The sequence below is a fragment of the Dipodomys spectabilis genome, unplaced genomic scaffold, assembly GCF_019054845.1.
Source record: "Dipodomys spectabilis isolate Male_0828 unplaced genomic scaffold, ASM1905484v1 ptg000067l, whole genome shotgun sequence".
Lineage (NCBI taxonomy): Eukaryota > Metazoa > Chordata > Mammalia > Rodentia > Heteromyidae > Dipodomys > Dipodomys spectabilis.
In genome coordinates, this window is record NW_024870744.1 from 1,326,852 (window position 1) to 1,344,554 (window position 17,703).

The 17,703-nt window shown below is 43.8% G+C and overlaps 1 protein-coding gene across 3 annotated transcripts in view; it reads left to right on the plus strand.

Annotated features, from left to right (window-relative positions):
• Ralgps1 (Ral GEF with PH domain and SH3 binding motif 1) overlaps positions 1-17,703 on the plus strand; it is a 242,208-nt gene that overhangs the window by 1,148 nt on the left and 223,357 nt on the right. The gene's annotated exons all lie outside the window — the stretch shown is intronic.

The window sequence follows — 17,703 nt, forward strand, 5'->3', positions numbered from 1 at the left end:
TGGAGGTCTTTCGGCTTTTTGAGCTTTGTTTATCCCTTTGAATAATGAGCATCGTAGTGACTGCCTGCGTGTTTCAGAGATTGGATGAATAGTACTCCTGAACAAATTGTTGGGTAAAGTTATATCTCTTTGTAACATGGATGGACTGGATTCACGACCAGGGAGTCTAAAGAGAACAGGGTTATTTGTCAACAGGAAAGATCAGGCCACTTTCTTGTTAAGAGTTGGGATGAGGTTTGTGGCAAGGAGCCTCTCCTTCCACCCCCCCATCCCCCGCCCCCAGCCCAAAAAAAGAAAAGACTAGTGGTATTTTGGATGATGACTGCTTCTCCTTTCGTGCAACATAGGGATCAATGGCAAATGGAAAGTGAAGGAAAGTTTTGTTGTTTGCTGACCTTTACACCCCAACCCCAGTGAGGACTCGGAACTGGAGGCTGTGGAGCCCTGTGAAATTCCTCTACCCCCATCCAAGCATGACCTCATTCTACCACATTCCAGAAGGAAGTCACCAAAAAGAAAAGCATGGCAGATCTTCATTAGGTTCCTGTGGTGGCAGAGGGTAGGTAGAGAGACGCCAGGATTCCCTTGTGCCCCAGAGCAATGTCCTCTACCCATGTGGCTGACTTTGTGGTGCCATTGTCAGGTCGGTAGCAGGTTGACAGATCTGACTTCCCTGCATTGCTTCTTTTTGCATTGTGTGGACAGAAGAGAATATGGCAGAAGCTTCTCTGCTGGCCTGTATCTTTCTTCACTGTAGGAACATGGGACTTTGGGGGACCAACAGCAGAATGCTGGCATTTCTCACTACCACTGGAGTGATGTTAACCCAGTGGAATTGTGAGGATGGCATCTCAGAGATGGGCCCTTACTGGGGCCAGTGCTAGTGTTGCAGGTGCCAGGGGTTTTGAAGCAACATGTATGAGTTGTCCCACTCTGTCTTCTCAGAAACTATGTGAATGACTCTTAGAAACCACTGTCCTCAGTGACCATAACAAGGTCTAAATGTGGTGGCAGGTAAGAATTAGAGCACATGCTAATAATGAGTTGCTTGGTTTTTAAAAAAAATTCTTATTATTGTATGACAACATTCAAAGTCTAGAGAAAAACTGCATTAATAGAAACATATCAGCCCCTGGTCCTTCTGTGACATGTCCCCAGTCTATTTTTTTAAAATGGGAGTTTACTTTCAGCACAAAGGGTAAGAGCTCTTAATGTTTTAGTCAGTCATGTCTGCATGAAAGCCTCCAATCAGGTCCTGATGTGTGACTCTGCAAGATTTCTTAGGTTCTCAGATCTTTGATTTCCTTATTGGTAAAACAAGGATAACCACAGCCACCTTGGGTTATTATGAAGAGTAAGTGAGAGAAGATATTTGAAAACATCCCATCTATTTAGCACTCAATATTAGGGGTCTTTTCTTTCCCTGTCCCTGCACAATTTTAGCTACTCACAACACCAGGTAGCATGTAAAGAGAGCAGGACTGGGGATTCTGAGACCTCTGCTTCCCATGTAACTTCAAACAAGTCTCAGGAGTTCTTCTCATTCTGGTTTCTGATTTGTATGCTGTCACCTCTTCCTGAAAAGCAGGAGGATGAAAATCTTTCATGTAGTTTCTCGTTAAAAAATATGTCTTGGACTGGGAATGTGGCTTAGTGGTAGAGTGCTAGCTCTGAGTTTGATTCCTCAGCACCACATAAACAGAAAAGGCTGGAAGTGGTGCTGTGTCTCTCGTTAAAAAATATGTCTTGGACTGGGAATGTGGCTTAGTGGTAGAGTGCTAGCTCTGAGTTTGATTCCTCAGCACCACATAAACAGAAAAGGCTGGAAGTGGTGCTGTGTCTCAAGTGGTAGTATACTAACCCTGAGCAAAAGAAGCTCAGAGACAGTGCCCAGGCCCTGAGTTCAAGCCCCAGAACTGCCAAAAAGTGTGTCTTGCATCTTCCTGGTACATCATATGTGCTCATTAAACACTTGTTGAAGGACCAGATATTTTCACTAGAAGGCTGATAAGGCTGGGTATGCTGTATATTCTCAAAATTCTAGTGCTCTGAAGTCTGAGGCAGGAGGGTTGTGAGTTCTAGGCCAGCCTCGGCTATAATATGAGATCTTATCTTCAAACCAAACAACCAACCAATTCACTAATCAGCCACGGGCTGATATATCTCAGTAGTAGAGTACTTGCTCAGAATGTATAATGCTCTGGGTTTGATTCCAAGCATCACAAAAACAAAACAAAAAGATGTGTTGGGCTGGAGTTGTGGCCCAAATGCTAGAGTATCTACCTAGCAAGCTCAAGGCCCCTAGTTCAAACTGCAGTATATAAAAAAGGAGGGTGCCAAATTGTCCCTGCTGCATTATGAATATTGTGACTATCTTCAATATGCTTTTTAATTCACCGCATAAAAATACCACTACATTAGTGCAGTGAAATGTGAGAGACAGAAGTTGCTCTGCAGTCCTATTTTACCACACATAAGGACCCTCTAGTTTTTGTTCACAAGCATACATAGTTGTCACAGTCATAGTCACACACATGTGAGCATTTAGAAAAGGCCTCATAATAAATGGATTCTTTAAATTGTATTTTATTCAATTTTTTAAAGAAGTAAAAACAAATCACACGTGTATTATTTTTAAGGCATGGGTGGGTGCCGATTGTACTATGGCTTTCTTGCCTCAAGCTGTTGGTTCCCAGTTTTTTCACCTTATTACCAACTTCATGTTTGTCTTATAGTCTTCCTCTTACGTTCCATATGTACTCTTGATCTCTTCATTGATTCACTTAATCCATTTTGAAAATTGTTTCAACATTGGACACTATTCTAATTAGGGCACGTACTTCAGTAAGAAATGTTTCTGCTGGGCAGTAGTAGCTCATGACTGTAATTCTTCCTATTCAGGAGGCTGAGATCTAAGGGTCATGGTTCAAAGCCAGCCCAGGCAGAAAAGTTTGTGAGACTGTCTCAAAAATAACAGCAAATATCCAGGCTGGAGGCATAGTTAAGTGGTAGAGCTGTAGTTAATTAAGCAAGCAAGGCAGCCAACCAAGTACAAGGCCCTCCATTCACCTTTCCTCTCTCCACCCCCCCCCCCAAAGGAATGTTTTTAATTGATAGTGTAGACACAGTCTTATATCCTCATCCCCATGGTGTTTACTCAGTACTGGTTACCATTGTTTAGAAGAGACATCGCTTTTTCTTCTCTAGGAATAAAATAGCTCTGGTCCCAGTAAACAATAGGTTAAAGGGAAGTCCATGTATGTGGATGCAAAGACAAGAACTGAAAGAGAAAGGAAAGGGATTTGTTTGCTGGTAACTGAGAACTGATTTTCCATTCAGCCCATGATTCAAAGTCCATCTCTGTCACCTACTGGCTGTGTGACTTGGGACAGTTTACCTAATCTTGGCATCTCAATTTCCTTGTCTGTAAAACTGATGATGATAATAGGATCTGCCTTTGGGGATTTCTGTGCAGAGAGATGAGGTCATGCATGCAAAGCACACAGCACAATAGCAGGTCATGTACGTGCTCCAGAAGGGCAGGCTGCTATGGTTTAATAACCTGAAGTAGACTCTGTGCCTTGTCAGCAGATACTTGCAGGCAGTTAAGGGTGAGCCGTGGAGAATGCCTATTGCCACTGCCTTTGAGAGGCTCACGTGCTGCGTGGAGACAGATATAGGAGCCACTGGTTATAGAGAAGTGTAGTGGGCCCAGTGGTGGGAGGTGGGCAGTATGGGGTGTCACAGAGACAGGGCTCCTCAGCTCCAATTTTCCCTCCTTTGTGAAACCTCAGTTTTTTCAGGGACAAGTGACCCTTCCCTTCTCCCTTCTGTGCTCCCTTGATTCTCCTGTGTGCATATCTCAATCCAAACTGTTGCATTTTGACATGCATGGCTTTATGCCTACATCTTCTCCCTGCAAGCAGACAGAGTCCCCTGCTTGCTTTGTTGCTGGGTCTCCAGGGCTCTACCCTGGGTGGACTCCTGGGAACGGCACAATAGCCCTCTGCTCAGATGAGTCATGCTTCCAAACATCGCCTACACTTTTATATAAGTCGGCAGGTCTCTGAGTCCAGTCCCTGGACTTTATTCATTCCCTCTTCAAATATTTGAGTGTTGACTCTGACATGGGCCTGTGTTCTGCTACACAATAGCTGTGGGTTCTGGGAATGGCTGGCAATACTTGTCCTGTGGAGTCTTTAGGCTGAGAAAAGACAGACACATTTCCTCCTTGATGTTCCATGTCTAGATGGGGCTGGGGCAAAAGCACAAGTCTGAGGATGGGCTGCTAAGCTTGCCAAAGTGCACCTCTCTTTCCTCACACTCTCTTTCCTCCCTACTTGGGGTGGGTGGAGGAGAGGCTTAGGGATTGACGGTGGCTTGTAGATTTTGACTAGGGGAGGGAGAGAATTCTGTGAGGGTTGTTGCTTGCAAATGGTGTTGCCTTGACTGTCACATGCACTCCTTTCTCCTAGAATGATTCGCTTTCCTCATGTGGGCTTTTGCTCACCTTTTCTGTTGGCTCTTGCTTTGGGCTATACCTTGTGATGGATGCTGGGCACATGGACAAGCTTTGTCTTGTCCCTTGGAAGTCCATGTGTTGAGGAATCACATGCAAATGGGAGGTGACCAAAAGTGGCTAATGAAGTGGCCAAGCAGATTTAGGCTTTCTAGTTCTATCACAGACAACCTGTGCAACTTGGGCCATCCTATATACTTTGTAAAATGGGGTTAGCAGTATTACTTTACAGAGAGATGCACTTAATGCAGCACAGGGCCTGGAAGGAAGCTCCTGATTAGATTGCTCTATGTGAGAGGATCAGGAAGCACCTGTCAGGCCAGGCACCAGTGGCTCACACCTGTAGTCCTAGCTACTCAGGAGGTTGAGATCTGAGGATCACAGTTTGAAGTTAGTCAGGGCAGGAATGTCGTTTGTGAGGCTCCAATTAACCACCAAAAAAAAAAAAGAGAGAGAGAGAGATAGAACTGGAACTATAGTGGTAGAGTGTTGGTCTTGAGAAAAAGTGCTCAGGGACAGCACTCTGGCCTTGAGTTCAAGTCATAGGACTGGCATACACCCACAAAAAAAGAAGCACCTCTCAGGCCATTTCCTCTAGTCCTAGCAATTGAACTAGTCAAGTGGCTAAGGTGGCCAATAAGCCAGCTGAGAAATGTTTAAGGACTCCTCAGGATTCTCCTTCTAGACTTATGAGCTTGGCCTTAGTATTTCATTTCCTCCTCTTGCCCTAATTCTTCTCAAGGAGGGGTTCAGCCCAGCATCATTGTGACACCAGCTCTTTGCCTACGCATTAGGCTCATCAATTCTGTGAGATCTCCCCCAGAGAGGCATGAATCAGGCTTGTCTCACCTGCACTTACGGGGGAGAGGACCCAGTAGCAAGACTTTCTGCTTTTCTGCAGAGCTTTTGAGTCCATTCTGTTTTTTGTGGCAGGTTTATGTCCTGACCCTCAGGTGGACAAAGTGGTGTTTAGCCCAAAGGCCAACTGCACCGCTCATAAGCCAGGTTGCCTGGAGCAAGTGAGAATACCTGTTTCTTATAATAGTACCTACTTTTGCATGGTGCTTCCACAGGGTTTCCACCAGGTGGCGTGGAATGGCACTTAGCAGAGTGCTTACACATGAGCACTAGTACATGCAGCAGAGTGCTTACACATGAGCACTAGTACATGTAAGCGGACAAAGCTCTTCTCTCACGAAGGCCAGAGTTTTAAGGATGGCCTTTTGGGGTATTGGTTATGGCAGTTACATGAGCCATTGCACAAGGGATGTGTTGAAACTCAAGTGAGCTTAGTGATGGGACTGGTAGAACCCACCCTTCATTGGCATCACAGGCATAATCCTCAGTCTCACCACGACAGCAAGGTACCAGTGAGGGAACGGTGCTATCACCTCAGGTCATCAGAAAAAATATTTAAATGTTGGCCTTAACATGCATAGGTTTCTTCAAAAATCACTTTATTTGAGAAGAAAGAATAATGAAAATCGTTTAGTCCATGTTTATTAGATACAGTAATTCTCACCCACTCTTATATAAGTCTGATATCTAGGGCAAGGGAAATCTTTCAGTGCATTTATGAATTAAATATTAATGAAAAACAAGTTACTAAATCAAGGAGATTTTGTTTTGTCTCTTTTTGAGGGCATTAAAATCTGTTCTTTGAAATTAGTCACTCTCACTAGTTTCTTACTTTTCATCTTTTTGGTAGCTTTTATTTTTCCACTAGGCACTAGATCCCCAGCTCTGTCAATGGAGTTCATAGACTGACTTCCACGGGGCCCCAGAGTTCACTGCCCTGATAGGGCATGCGATGATACATTGTGACCACCAATGATTAGCTTGGAGCACACTCCCTCTGTGGGGAACAGTACCAGTCCCCAGGGCAGCAAGAAGGATCTGAGTGCTATTCCCTTGCTTAAAACCCTCCAATGACTTCTCATTTCTCTTAGAAGGAAGACCAAAGCTTTAGCACAGCCTGTTAGGTATGAGGATTTGCTCTTAAGAGTCACTGTTGGGTGTGTCCCCTGGTGCAGTGTTCTGTGTCTCATTGGATCGTGGACTGTGGCTGTTTTGCTCGTGAACAGGTCTTCAGAACCTGGTGTAGCACCTGGCACTTAGTAACTACTCCATAAATGTTGGTGAAATGAAAGGATGAGGAAAATGAACAGGTGCCCAGAACTTACATGAATCCTTACAATGAGAATGGTATTAGATCAGAGGTCCCTTCAATTGTTCAATATCTCAACACTTCATAACACCGAGAAGGTCTCTTGACACCTATTATTTTAGCCTCAGACTGATTTGGCAGTGTCACTGAGTGTCACCAGGGCTGGCATGATATGCGTAAGAGAAGGGGAAGCTCAGTAAGGGTGATTGCCCATGAAGTGGCTGTGGAAGAGCTGAGAGTTCTATTGTCCACAGGAGTTGCAGCTGAAGGAGGGGTGCACTGGAATGGCTAGTTGTGATAGTTCATTTTAAAATATAATTTTGCTGGGTGCCCGTGGCTTCTGCCTGTAATCTTAGCTACTCAGGAGGCTGAGATCTGAGGATTGTTGTTCAAAGCCAGCCCAGGCAGGAAAGTCTGTCGGACTATTATCTCCAATTAACCAGAAAACCGGAAGTGGCGCTGTGGCCCAAGCGGTAGAGCGCTTGCCTTGAGCTGAAGAGCTCAGGGACAGGGCCCAGGCCTAGAGTTCAAGCCCCACAACTGACCAAAATGTATATAATTTTATTGTTATTATTAAGGTATTATACAGAGGGCTTGCCATTTATTTCATAAGTCAGGAAATATGTACATTTTTTTTGGACTTTGTCACCCCTTCCTTCGCTTTCCCCCAGTTTCCCTCTCCTGTCCCTGCCCACAAGTTGCATAGTACATTTTCCATGTAGTGTATACTGAATACTATGATTACATTTGTTCATTCTTCCTCCCTCCCTCACTTTCTGTGTCCCTCCTTTGCCCTCCCTAAAAAGACAAAAATGAAAAAAACAACAACTGAAAACCAAGCACCCCCCCACCATCACTACCACTACCACCAAACCATGTTTCTATTTACTCAAATTGGTTTGCATAAATAGTATTTTAAATATTCAGATGTTTAGGTTCAAGTATTTAGGTTCTTCCCCTAAGAGTATCATCCTTTAATCTGACTGTTTATGAATGCCTAGTGTCCTGTATAAGTTATCATGTCCAGTTGTATTTTAAATCTAGCTTCCCCAGATGAAAGACAATGTGTGCCATTTGTTTCTATGAGCTTGGCTTACCTCACTTAACATGATTTGTTCTAGGTCCATGCATTTTCCTGCAAATGTCATAATATTCTTTCTAATGGATGAGTAGAATTTCATTGTGTATATGTACCATATTTTTTGGATTCATCTATTGTAGGGCATCTGAGCATTTTTTCATAACTTGGCTATTGTGACTAGTGCAGCAATGAATATGGATGTGCAGATGTCTTTACTGTATCCTGACTTGTGATGTTCTGGGTAGAAGCTCATGAGTGGTATAACTGGATCTTAGAGAAGTTCTATGTTTAGTTTTTTGAGGAACCTCCAGATTGCTGTCCAGAGTGGTCATACTAGTTTACATTGCCACCAACAATGCAATAGAGTTCCTTTTTCTTCACATCCCCACTAGCATTACTGTTTGAAATATTTTTGTTGTTGTTGTTACTGTTGTTTGAACTCTTGATGTTGGCCAATCTAACTGGGGTAAGATGAAATCTCCCAAATTGTTTTGATTTGCATTTCCTTTAATGACTGGGATGTTGAGCATTTCCTCACGTGTTTATTTACTTCTGAGAAGTCTCTTTTTAGCTCCTTTTCCCATTTAGTGATTTGTTTATTAGTTTTGGGGGGGGAGGGTATAATTTTTTGAACTCCTTGTATATTTTGAATATTAGGCCTTTGTTGGATGTATTGCTGGTGAAGATCTTCTCCCAGTCTGTTGGCTGTCTTTCTAGTTTAGTAACTATGTCCCTTGCTGTGTAGAAACTTTTTATTTTGATGTCATCCCATTTGTCAAATCTCTCTATTTGCCATGTCCTGGGGACTCTTTTCCAAAAGTTCCTGCTTATACTTGTAAATTCTAATGTTTCTCCTTCTCTAACTTGCAATAGTTTAAAAGTTTAGGTCAGACAATGAGGTATTTGGTCCACTTTGAGTTGATATTGGTACATAGTGACAAACAAGGATTCAATTTTAGTTTTCTACCTATGGATTCCAGTTTTCCCAGCACCACTTATTGAAGAGACTATTTTTTTCCCACTGTACATTTTTGGCTCCCTTGTTAAATATCAGTAACGCTATGTATGTGGCTTTATTGTTGTGTCCTTTAGTCTGTTCATTGTGATAGTTGTGATAGTTTTGTTTCATTTTGGATATTTTAATTTTTTGACAGTTGAACTCGAGGAGTTTGGAATGAGTTTAGGGTCCTGTTTCATAACCATGGAATATCCTGGTGTTATAATTATGGCATTCTTATAAATATCGAAAGCTAGCATTTTTTTAAATTTTATTTTCTTATAAAGATGCTGTACAGAGGGGTTGCAGTTACATCAGAAAGGTGATAAGCATTGTTATTCCCTCCTTTGTTTTTCTCCTACTATCCAGTCCCACCTCACCTTCCCCAGTTCTTTTCCCCCCCTCAAGTTGTAAAGTTCATTTCCAACATAGTGTCTTATGAGTATCATTGTTGCAATGGGTCATCCTGTGTCCCTGTTTCAGCATTTTTTTTTTTTTTTGAGTCCGGTCATGGGGCCTGAACTCTGGGCCTGGACGCTGTCCCTCAGCTCTTCAGCTCAAGGCTAGCACTCTACCACTTGAGCCACAGCGCCACTTCTGGCTTTTTTCTTTTTGCTTATGTGGTGCTGAGGAATCAAACCCAGGGCTTCAGGCATGCAAGGCAAGTGCTCTACCACTGAGCCACCTTCCCAGCCCCCTGTTTCAGCATTTTGTTATTTGCCTTCCCCTCCCCAAATTAGATGAATGTATATACAAGATGCAAGGTACTGTGGGCTGGGAAGGTGGCTCAGTGATAGAGTGCTTGCCTTGCATGCATGAGGCCCTGGGTTCAATTCCTCAACACCACATAAGCAAAAAGAAAAAAAAGCTGGAAGTGGCACTGTGGCTCAAGTAGTAGAGTGCTAGCCTTGAGCTGAAGAGCTGAGGGACAGCGCCCAGGCCCAGAGTTCAGGCCCACGACCGGACCCCCCCCCCCCAAAAAAAAGATGCAAAATACCAAAATCAAATACAGTGACACAGGAATATGCCATAGGAGGAAGAACATACAAAAGAAACAAACAAAAAAAAATCACATAGTACTTTAACAACAACAACAACAAAGAAAAACCTCTTGTGTCCATATCACGGGGTTAATTTTACTCAGCATCATCTTATATGGTCATATGTACATCGATTTTGAGCTTTTTCTGCTCATCTGATAAGATTATCTTAGAAATATATTATTGCAAAGAGAAACCATGGGACATATATTTCTTTGGGTCTGGCTTACTTCACTTAATGATTTTTTTCCAAGTCTTTCCATTTCCTAACAAATAGGGTGATGTCATTCTTTCTGATGGAAGCATATGATTCATATATATCACATTATCTTGAACCATTCATCTACTGAGGGCATCTGGGTTGGTTCCATATCTTAGCTATGGTGAATAATGAATGCTACGATAAACATAGTTGTGCTGGTAGCTTTAGTAGGGCCTTGTTTGTGATCATTTGGGTAAATGCCCAGAAGTGGATCATGGGGGAGCTTTATGTGTAGTCATTTGAGGAACTTCCTCTGCTTTCCAGAGTGGTTGAACAAGTTTATACTCCTACCAACAGTGCAGTAATTTAATTGTGCATACTAATCTAATTGCTTATATATGTGCTGGTTGGTTGCGCTCTTTTTGGGAAGATTTTTGTTTTTGCTTTTGCTTTAAAATTTTGTTTTTAATTGTTGTACTGGTTTTAGAGCTTGAATTCAGGGCCTGAGTGCTGTCCCTGAGCTTTTGTGCTCAGGACTAGTGCCACTTAAACCACATGACCAATATTACAGAAAGACCAAAGACTGAAGTCCAAATGCCCAAGATACCAACTTGCTTTGAGACACTTGCAAACATGAATATCTCTGGCATAGGTGCATCATTTCTTCAATAAGAAAGATTTGAGCTGGGTGCCTGTGGTTCATTCCTGTAAATCCTAGATACTCAGGAAGCTGAGATCTGAGTATGGCTGTTCAAAGCCAGCCTGAGCAGGAAAGTTGTAAGATCTTATCTCAAATTAACCAACAGAAAACTGGAAGTGGAGCCGTGGCTCAAAGTGGTAGAGCTCTAGCCTTGAGTGAAAAGGCTCAGAGGCAGCCCCCAGGTCTTGCATTCAAGTCCCATGACTGATTAAAAAAAAACCCAAAAACAAAAACATCTTGAATTTAAGATTTGAGGCTGCTTGTGAGAGCAGAGTCAGAGTAAGGGTGGCTGGAGAGAATCATACCGATATAACGGCAACCTCATTCCTCATTCTTCCCTGTTCTGTCAAATCTGCTAGTCTTGGCTGTTCATCCATCCATCCAACCATCAGGTTCTTGTTCAGGGTGTACTGAGTGCTAGCCATGTCCTAAGTGTAGTGCCATTGTTTTGGGAAGCATCAACCACATTCTTGGCTATCTGTTGGCTTACCAACTAGTAGCAAAGTTAAATAAGTAGAAACAATAATAAGTATGTAAAAAGCTACTTGCAGGACCACTAGTAGCTGTAAAAGAGGAGTACAAGGTACCAAGAGACCTCATTGAATGGCTTTACCTGCTTTAGAGGCAGCTTCTGAGAAGAAGAGGCCTCCAGGCTGCCACCTGAATGGACAGCTGGAGCTGGCCAGGTGCAGGGGTGGCAGCTGCATGCACAGTGTTCCATTCTCCCAGCTGGGAAAAGACCTGGTGAATCCAAGAAGTAGCAGGGTGCTGTGTGCCTGAAGCATTGAGAACAAGGAGAGATTAGCGTTCACACTCTGGGCATAGCATTGCTTTTGTGTACTGTACTCAAAATTCCTGATACGTGCTGTCCTAGCTGCTGATGATTCTTTTTTCAGAACTCTTTAGTTGTCACCCATAGCATCTATTTCTGCGCCATTATCTGCTGTGGCTTCCAGGATGGCAGTGGCCTTATTACTATTACTTTGAAGATTGGCAGTCTCTCTTGCTTCTTGAGGGGATAGAAGGAAATCTTGTTCTCATTAGTGCTTTTTAATCATTAAGTACAAATCTGCTGAGTGTAAGGGGGCTTGATGCTGCATTCCTGCCCCTGGGAGCCCATGACTTGACAGGTAGGAGAAAGTAAACAGGGCTGCAGTGTCAGGAATGGTAGAGCAGTGGAAATGGGAGCTCATGTGACCACACAAGACTCCAGAACTTAAAGAAAGGCACCAGCCTTTGCAATAAGGAGGATGGGCAAGGGTTGAGCTGGCTTTTTGGCCCACAGTAGCATATGCTGTTTGAGTGTGAGGTTCAAATAAGAGGGCAAGAGGAGGAGCTGGCAGGAGGTGCCAGCGTACTTGGAAGGCAGCTATGGATATGTTTACAGAGGGGCATGAGGCAGCAGGGTGGTCGATGGAGAATTGTTCAGAAGTTGAGAGGATCCCTATGACCCAGTCATATCACTCCTGAGTGTCTACCCAGAACATTATAAGCCAGGATACAATAAAGATACTTGCACATCCATGTCATTGCTGTACTATTCACAGTAGCCAAGTTATGGAAACAGACTGGATAGTCTTACAGTAGATGAGTGGATCCAAAAAATGTGGTAACTATGCACAATGGGATTTTACATAGCCATTAGAATAATAATATATCATTTGTAGGGAAATGGATGGACCTAGAACAAATCATGTTAGGTGAGGTAAGCTACGCTCAAAAAACAGCACATGTTCTCTCATATGTGGAAGCTAGTTCAGAAATACAACAGGGCATGATAAATAATACAGGACTCAAGGCATTCACACACAGTGAAATCCCAAAGGGGATACTCTTAGTGGAGGTGCAATGCCTATGTGCCTTCAATCATCTTAACGTATTGAAATAAGCTTATTGACATAAACTCCAGGAAATGGAAACAAGAGGTTTTTCTTTGTTGTTGTTTTGTTTTCTTCTTTTTGTCTTGTTTGTTCATTTTTCTGCCTTTGGGAGGATAAAAGGGGCCCAGAAATGGAGGGAAAAAGGGTGAACAAATGCAGCAGTGGTACTCACTAGACACTGTGTTGAAAATGTACTATACAATTTGTGGGTAGGGATGGGAGGGAAAAACTGGGAGAGAATAAGGGAAGGGATGACAAAATGTATGTATTACCTGATTTATGTAACTATATCCCTCTGCATATCACCTTTATTATAACAATAAATTCTTTAAAATGAAATGAAGTTGTAAGTCTGTGGGAAAGCAACTTCCTGTATCTGCTGAGACACCTCATAATCATGAGAAAGAGAGTGAGTTTGGTTTTGGCCATTTTGAGTCCGGCTACCTTGTAACTTTCCAGTGGCAATGGCCTGCTTGTCCAGAGCTCAGAGAGAGATCTGGGTTGGGAGATGTGTTTGATCTTACCTGGAGCATCTGATCAGTTCCCTTTGTGGGCCTCAGGAAGGAAGCTGGCCATCTTCACACATGGTTTGAATGCTGCTGGCTGGAGGGTAGTGTTGGATCATCCTTGAGAAGATGGTGTAGATGGCCCATGAAGTCATAGGTGATAGGATTACATGTGAAGGTTGTGTTCTGAGCAGAGGATCCTGGCAACACTCCTGGGAGCATTATTATGAAGGACATCTTAGGAAACAGTGCAAAGGCCAGAGGAGGGGGCAGGATGAAAAGCACTATAGGAAAGACCAAAGTACAGGCACCACCATTTCCTAATTCCCTGCAGGGCCTCACTCCTGCCCCTGTGCCAGACTCTCTGTGGGCAACAGTGTCACAGTCAGCTTCATACATTGTTTCATCAGTCAATCAAATCCTGGTTCTACGGAGAAATTACTTTCATTGGTGTGTACAAAGGCTCTGGGAAATTCTTTCCTGCAGTAGCCATTCCCGCCCCCCCCCCTCACATACCTAATGTAAATCACTGCAGTTTTCTGTCACTGTCCCTGTACTTTAAATATTTACATCCTGAGCAGGAAAGTTGCCCACCCCCCTCACCCCCTGTCTATCATTGTAGGGGTCAATATGGACCTCAGGCCCAGCAGAAGGGTGTACATCAGATCCTAGGAGAGGCAGTTGGTCAGAACCATTGGAGGACCTGGGATAGAGCTACTCAGATTGGACTGATGTGATCTGGGATAGGAAGCCCTCAGATTCAAGGGTACATCATAGCCCTCTCTGTATTCTGTGCTGGGAGAGCAGAGAGAAGACTGCTGTAGAGTTTTCAGAACTCAGGGGTATGGTCTCAGAGTACATGAGATTTGCCCAGATTGCTCGTGGGGACCAAATTGGCAAAAGTGACCCCTTCTGATCTAGTAAGTGCTCACTGAGATCAGCTTACAGACCCTGGTAGTGACTGTTTCATGTGAGAGTCAGTGGGAAAATGGTCTTCCATTTCCTGGAGCCCAGAGACCTTGGAGTGCAGTCAGAGGCCCTGACCCTGGTGCTGAAAGCCATAGCTAAGGAATAAGGTGGGATCAGGTATCACCCCAGGGAAGTAGCTGTCCTTATCTCCAAAACCCACCTCCATGGTGGAGCCCCCTGCTCCTGAGGAGAAAGCAACACAGGGATGTTGCTTGAGCTGAGAAACCCAAATGCTTGGGAAAACAGAAGGACCGGCTTGGAAGAAGGTATAGGAGGGTGGTGGGAGCATGTGGACCAGTACAAAGCTTAAAGTGCTATCAGCTCTTGTGGGACAGTGTGAAAAATAGTTCAGAATACAGACTTCAACTCCTGCCTTTGCCCAAATACTCACTGTCATTGAGGATACCACCACTGGCTGTGAATTCTTCTTAGACAAGTTACTTAACCTCTTTGGGCCTATTTTTTCATTCTAAATAGATAGAATTGATAATACCTACCTTAGAGAATTATTAGAAGCATCCAGTGGCATGTTTTATGTCAAGGTGCTTTTAGCAAAGGAACTTTCACAGAGTAGTGCTTCAAAAAGTGATGGTGGCTGGGCCCTGATGGCTCATACCAGTAATTCTAGCTAGTCAGAAGGCTGAGATCTGAGGATTGCGGTTCAAAGCCAGGGAGCAGTGGAGTAGCATGGCCTTTGGATGAAGAAAGAACTTTATAGCCAGCTGGATTTAGCCCTCACTTGATGATATGCATTCAGTGATGCATGGCATGTCTGTGTGTACCTAGATGTCATTCCTAGGGAAAATCCGCTAGAAGGCATGCTCCAGCAGCTGAGAGGTGAACTGGAATGAAAGATAGAATGACAAGGCAGAGTGAAGAAGGACTGGCAGTGACAGTGGAGCCATTCCAGTACAAAACGATTTCTAAATAATTGTGATTTTGGGGCTGGGAAGGTGGCTCAGTGGTAGAGCACTTGCCTTGCATGCATGAGGCCCTGGGTTCGATTCTTCAGTACCACATAAGCAAAAAAAGAAAAAAGCCGGAAGTGGCACTGTGGCTCAAGTGGTAGAGCGCTGGCCTTGAGCTGAAGAGCTGAGGGACAGCACACAGGCCCAGACTTCAGGCCCCATGACCGGACCACCCCCCCCCCCAAAAAAAAATTGTGATTTTGATGATAGAATAGTAATTCTCAGAAGATACAATAATAAACCATAATTAATTGTAAAAGCAGGTACAACATTCCAATTCATAGCAGAGCGCATGCATATGAACATATCCTATGCTCTAAAGAACTATGCAGATGTGAATTATGAAGATTTGAAAACTATTGGGCAGTAGGAATTCAGGCCTGTAATCTCATCTATTCAGGAGGCTGAGATTTGAGGACTGCAGTTTGAAACCAGCTCAAGCAGGAAAGTCCATGAGACTCTTATCTCCAGTTAACCACAAGAAAACTGGAAGTAGACTTGTGGCACAACTAGAAGAGGGAAAAAGCTTAGCTAGAGGGCAAGGCCCAGAGTTTAAGCCTCAGTACTGGGGGAAAAATAATTCCAAGCTAACCCTATGCACTCCGGTATTCTGGATACGTATCTTTCAGCTACCAAAACACTGTTCAGATGTGAACCTACCTTTGGTTACTTTTATGGCAGCACCCCCCGCCCCCGGGTACCATTTTTTCAAACTGTTCTGGAGAAGTTTCCTTGGTGCAAATCTAAATAAATTCTGTCTCTCTGGAAAAGTTCAACAATTCCTCAAAATGTTAAGTATCAAGTTACCATGTGACCCATTCTACTCCTACGTGTTTACTGAGACATATGCCCATAAAAAACCCTGTACATGCATGTTCATAGCAACAGTACTCATAATGGTCAAAATAAAAAACAACCCAAATACCTGTGAGATGAATGGATGAACAGAATGTTCATATATGTTCCCCTAGAGCTCTGTATAATAGTTTTTTTTTTTTTTTGTTGTTGTTGTTGTTGTTGGTCATGGGGCCTTAACTCTGGGCCTGGGCGCCATTCCTCAGCTCTTCAGCTCAAGGCTAGTGCCCTACCACTTGAGCCACAGTGCCACTTCCGGCTTTTTTCTGCTTATGTGGTGCTGAGGAATCGAACCTAGGGCCTCATACATGCAAGGCAAGTGCTCTACCATGGAGCCACCTTCCCAGCTCTTTAATGGGTTATTATTCAGCCAAAAAAGTAAGTACTGATCCACACTGTTACATGGATGAACTTGAAACATTCCAAGTGAAAGAAACCAAACACAAAAGTCCTCATATGGTATGATGAAGTGTCTAGAGGACAAATCCATTGACAGGAAGTAGATGAGTGACTGCAGGATGGGGAGAGACTGCTTATGGGTTAAGGTGTAGGGTGTTCTTGGGGGATAGATGATGGAATGTTCTGGAATTAGATAGTGGTGATCGTTGTGCAATTTAGTGAATATGCTAAAAACTACCAAATCCTATGGCTTGAAAGAGTGAATTTTAGGATAAATAAACTACATCTCAATTTTTTTTTTAAAGTGTCTTTTCTCATTCTTAAATGTTTCTGTGGGGAAATAAAAGAAAGAAAGGTAGAAAACAAAGGAGCAGCTATCATCTATTTTGAGACCCTGTGTCTGTCCCAGAGTTGGATGGAATCTCATAGACTTTTCTACCTGAGTGGACTTTGAACTGTGATCCTCCCACCAGAGTAGCTACAATGAAGGAAAAAGAGATAATATCATCATGGCAAGATTGTGGGACAACCATAATCTTCAAGTGCTACAAGTTGGTATAGCTGCTTTGGAAATCTGACCTACACCAGCGCTAGACACCTGCCTTCTGTGGCCCCGCACTTCCATGGTTTGGAATCAACCCAGCACTGAGCCCAGCAAGCAGAGTTGCATGGGGTCATGAGGCCAGCAGGAGCTGATGAAGAGCAGGCCTTGCCTCCTTGCCCGTGCACCAAGGGCAGGGGCATTCATGTGGGACATATCCAAGGCCTTGGGTGGCACCTAAGGCATAGGCTCAGTGTTTACTTAGCCTGCCAAGTACATTTTCCACGGAGCTGGTATTTTCCTGACACAGTGGATCGAGGCCACGGCGGGTAAGGAGGACAGTGACTAACAAGGATTAATTCCTGTGATTTTAGGACAGGTGCTGCCACCTGACAGGTTCATGATGGTAGCAGATACTGACTGTGGGAAAAGTCTTTGACATTTCAAAGAACAGGTTGAAATCAGATCTTGTAACACTCTAGTTCGTCTGACCTGGTTGAGCTTTGAAAAACAAGTCTGGGCCGTGGACCATCAGAGTAAATCAGATTGTTTCCCTGCTCTGAGCGTGATACTGCTGGGAAGAGGCAGGCTGAGTCGGGGGAGGGGGGTGGCAGTTGGCTGGAGGTGTGAAGCCCCACATATGTTCCCAGTGAATTAGGCCTTGCTGACCTGGGCTCTTTTGAGCAGGTGGCCATGCTGCATAGGCCGCCCCAGATGTGCCCTGGTAGCAGTGAGCCAGCTGGGCTGCATTTGAGAGCCTTCTGCCATATGGAGCCTAGGGGTACACATGGTTTGGGGGGTCACATGCAGTGGGAGGCTACAGGCTTGGGTGCAGATGGGAGTCTCACAAAACTCATGTGTTAAAAGACTTGGTTCCCA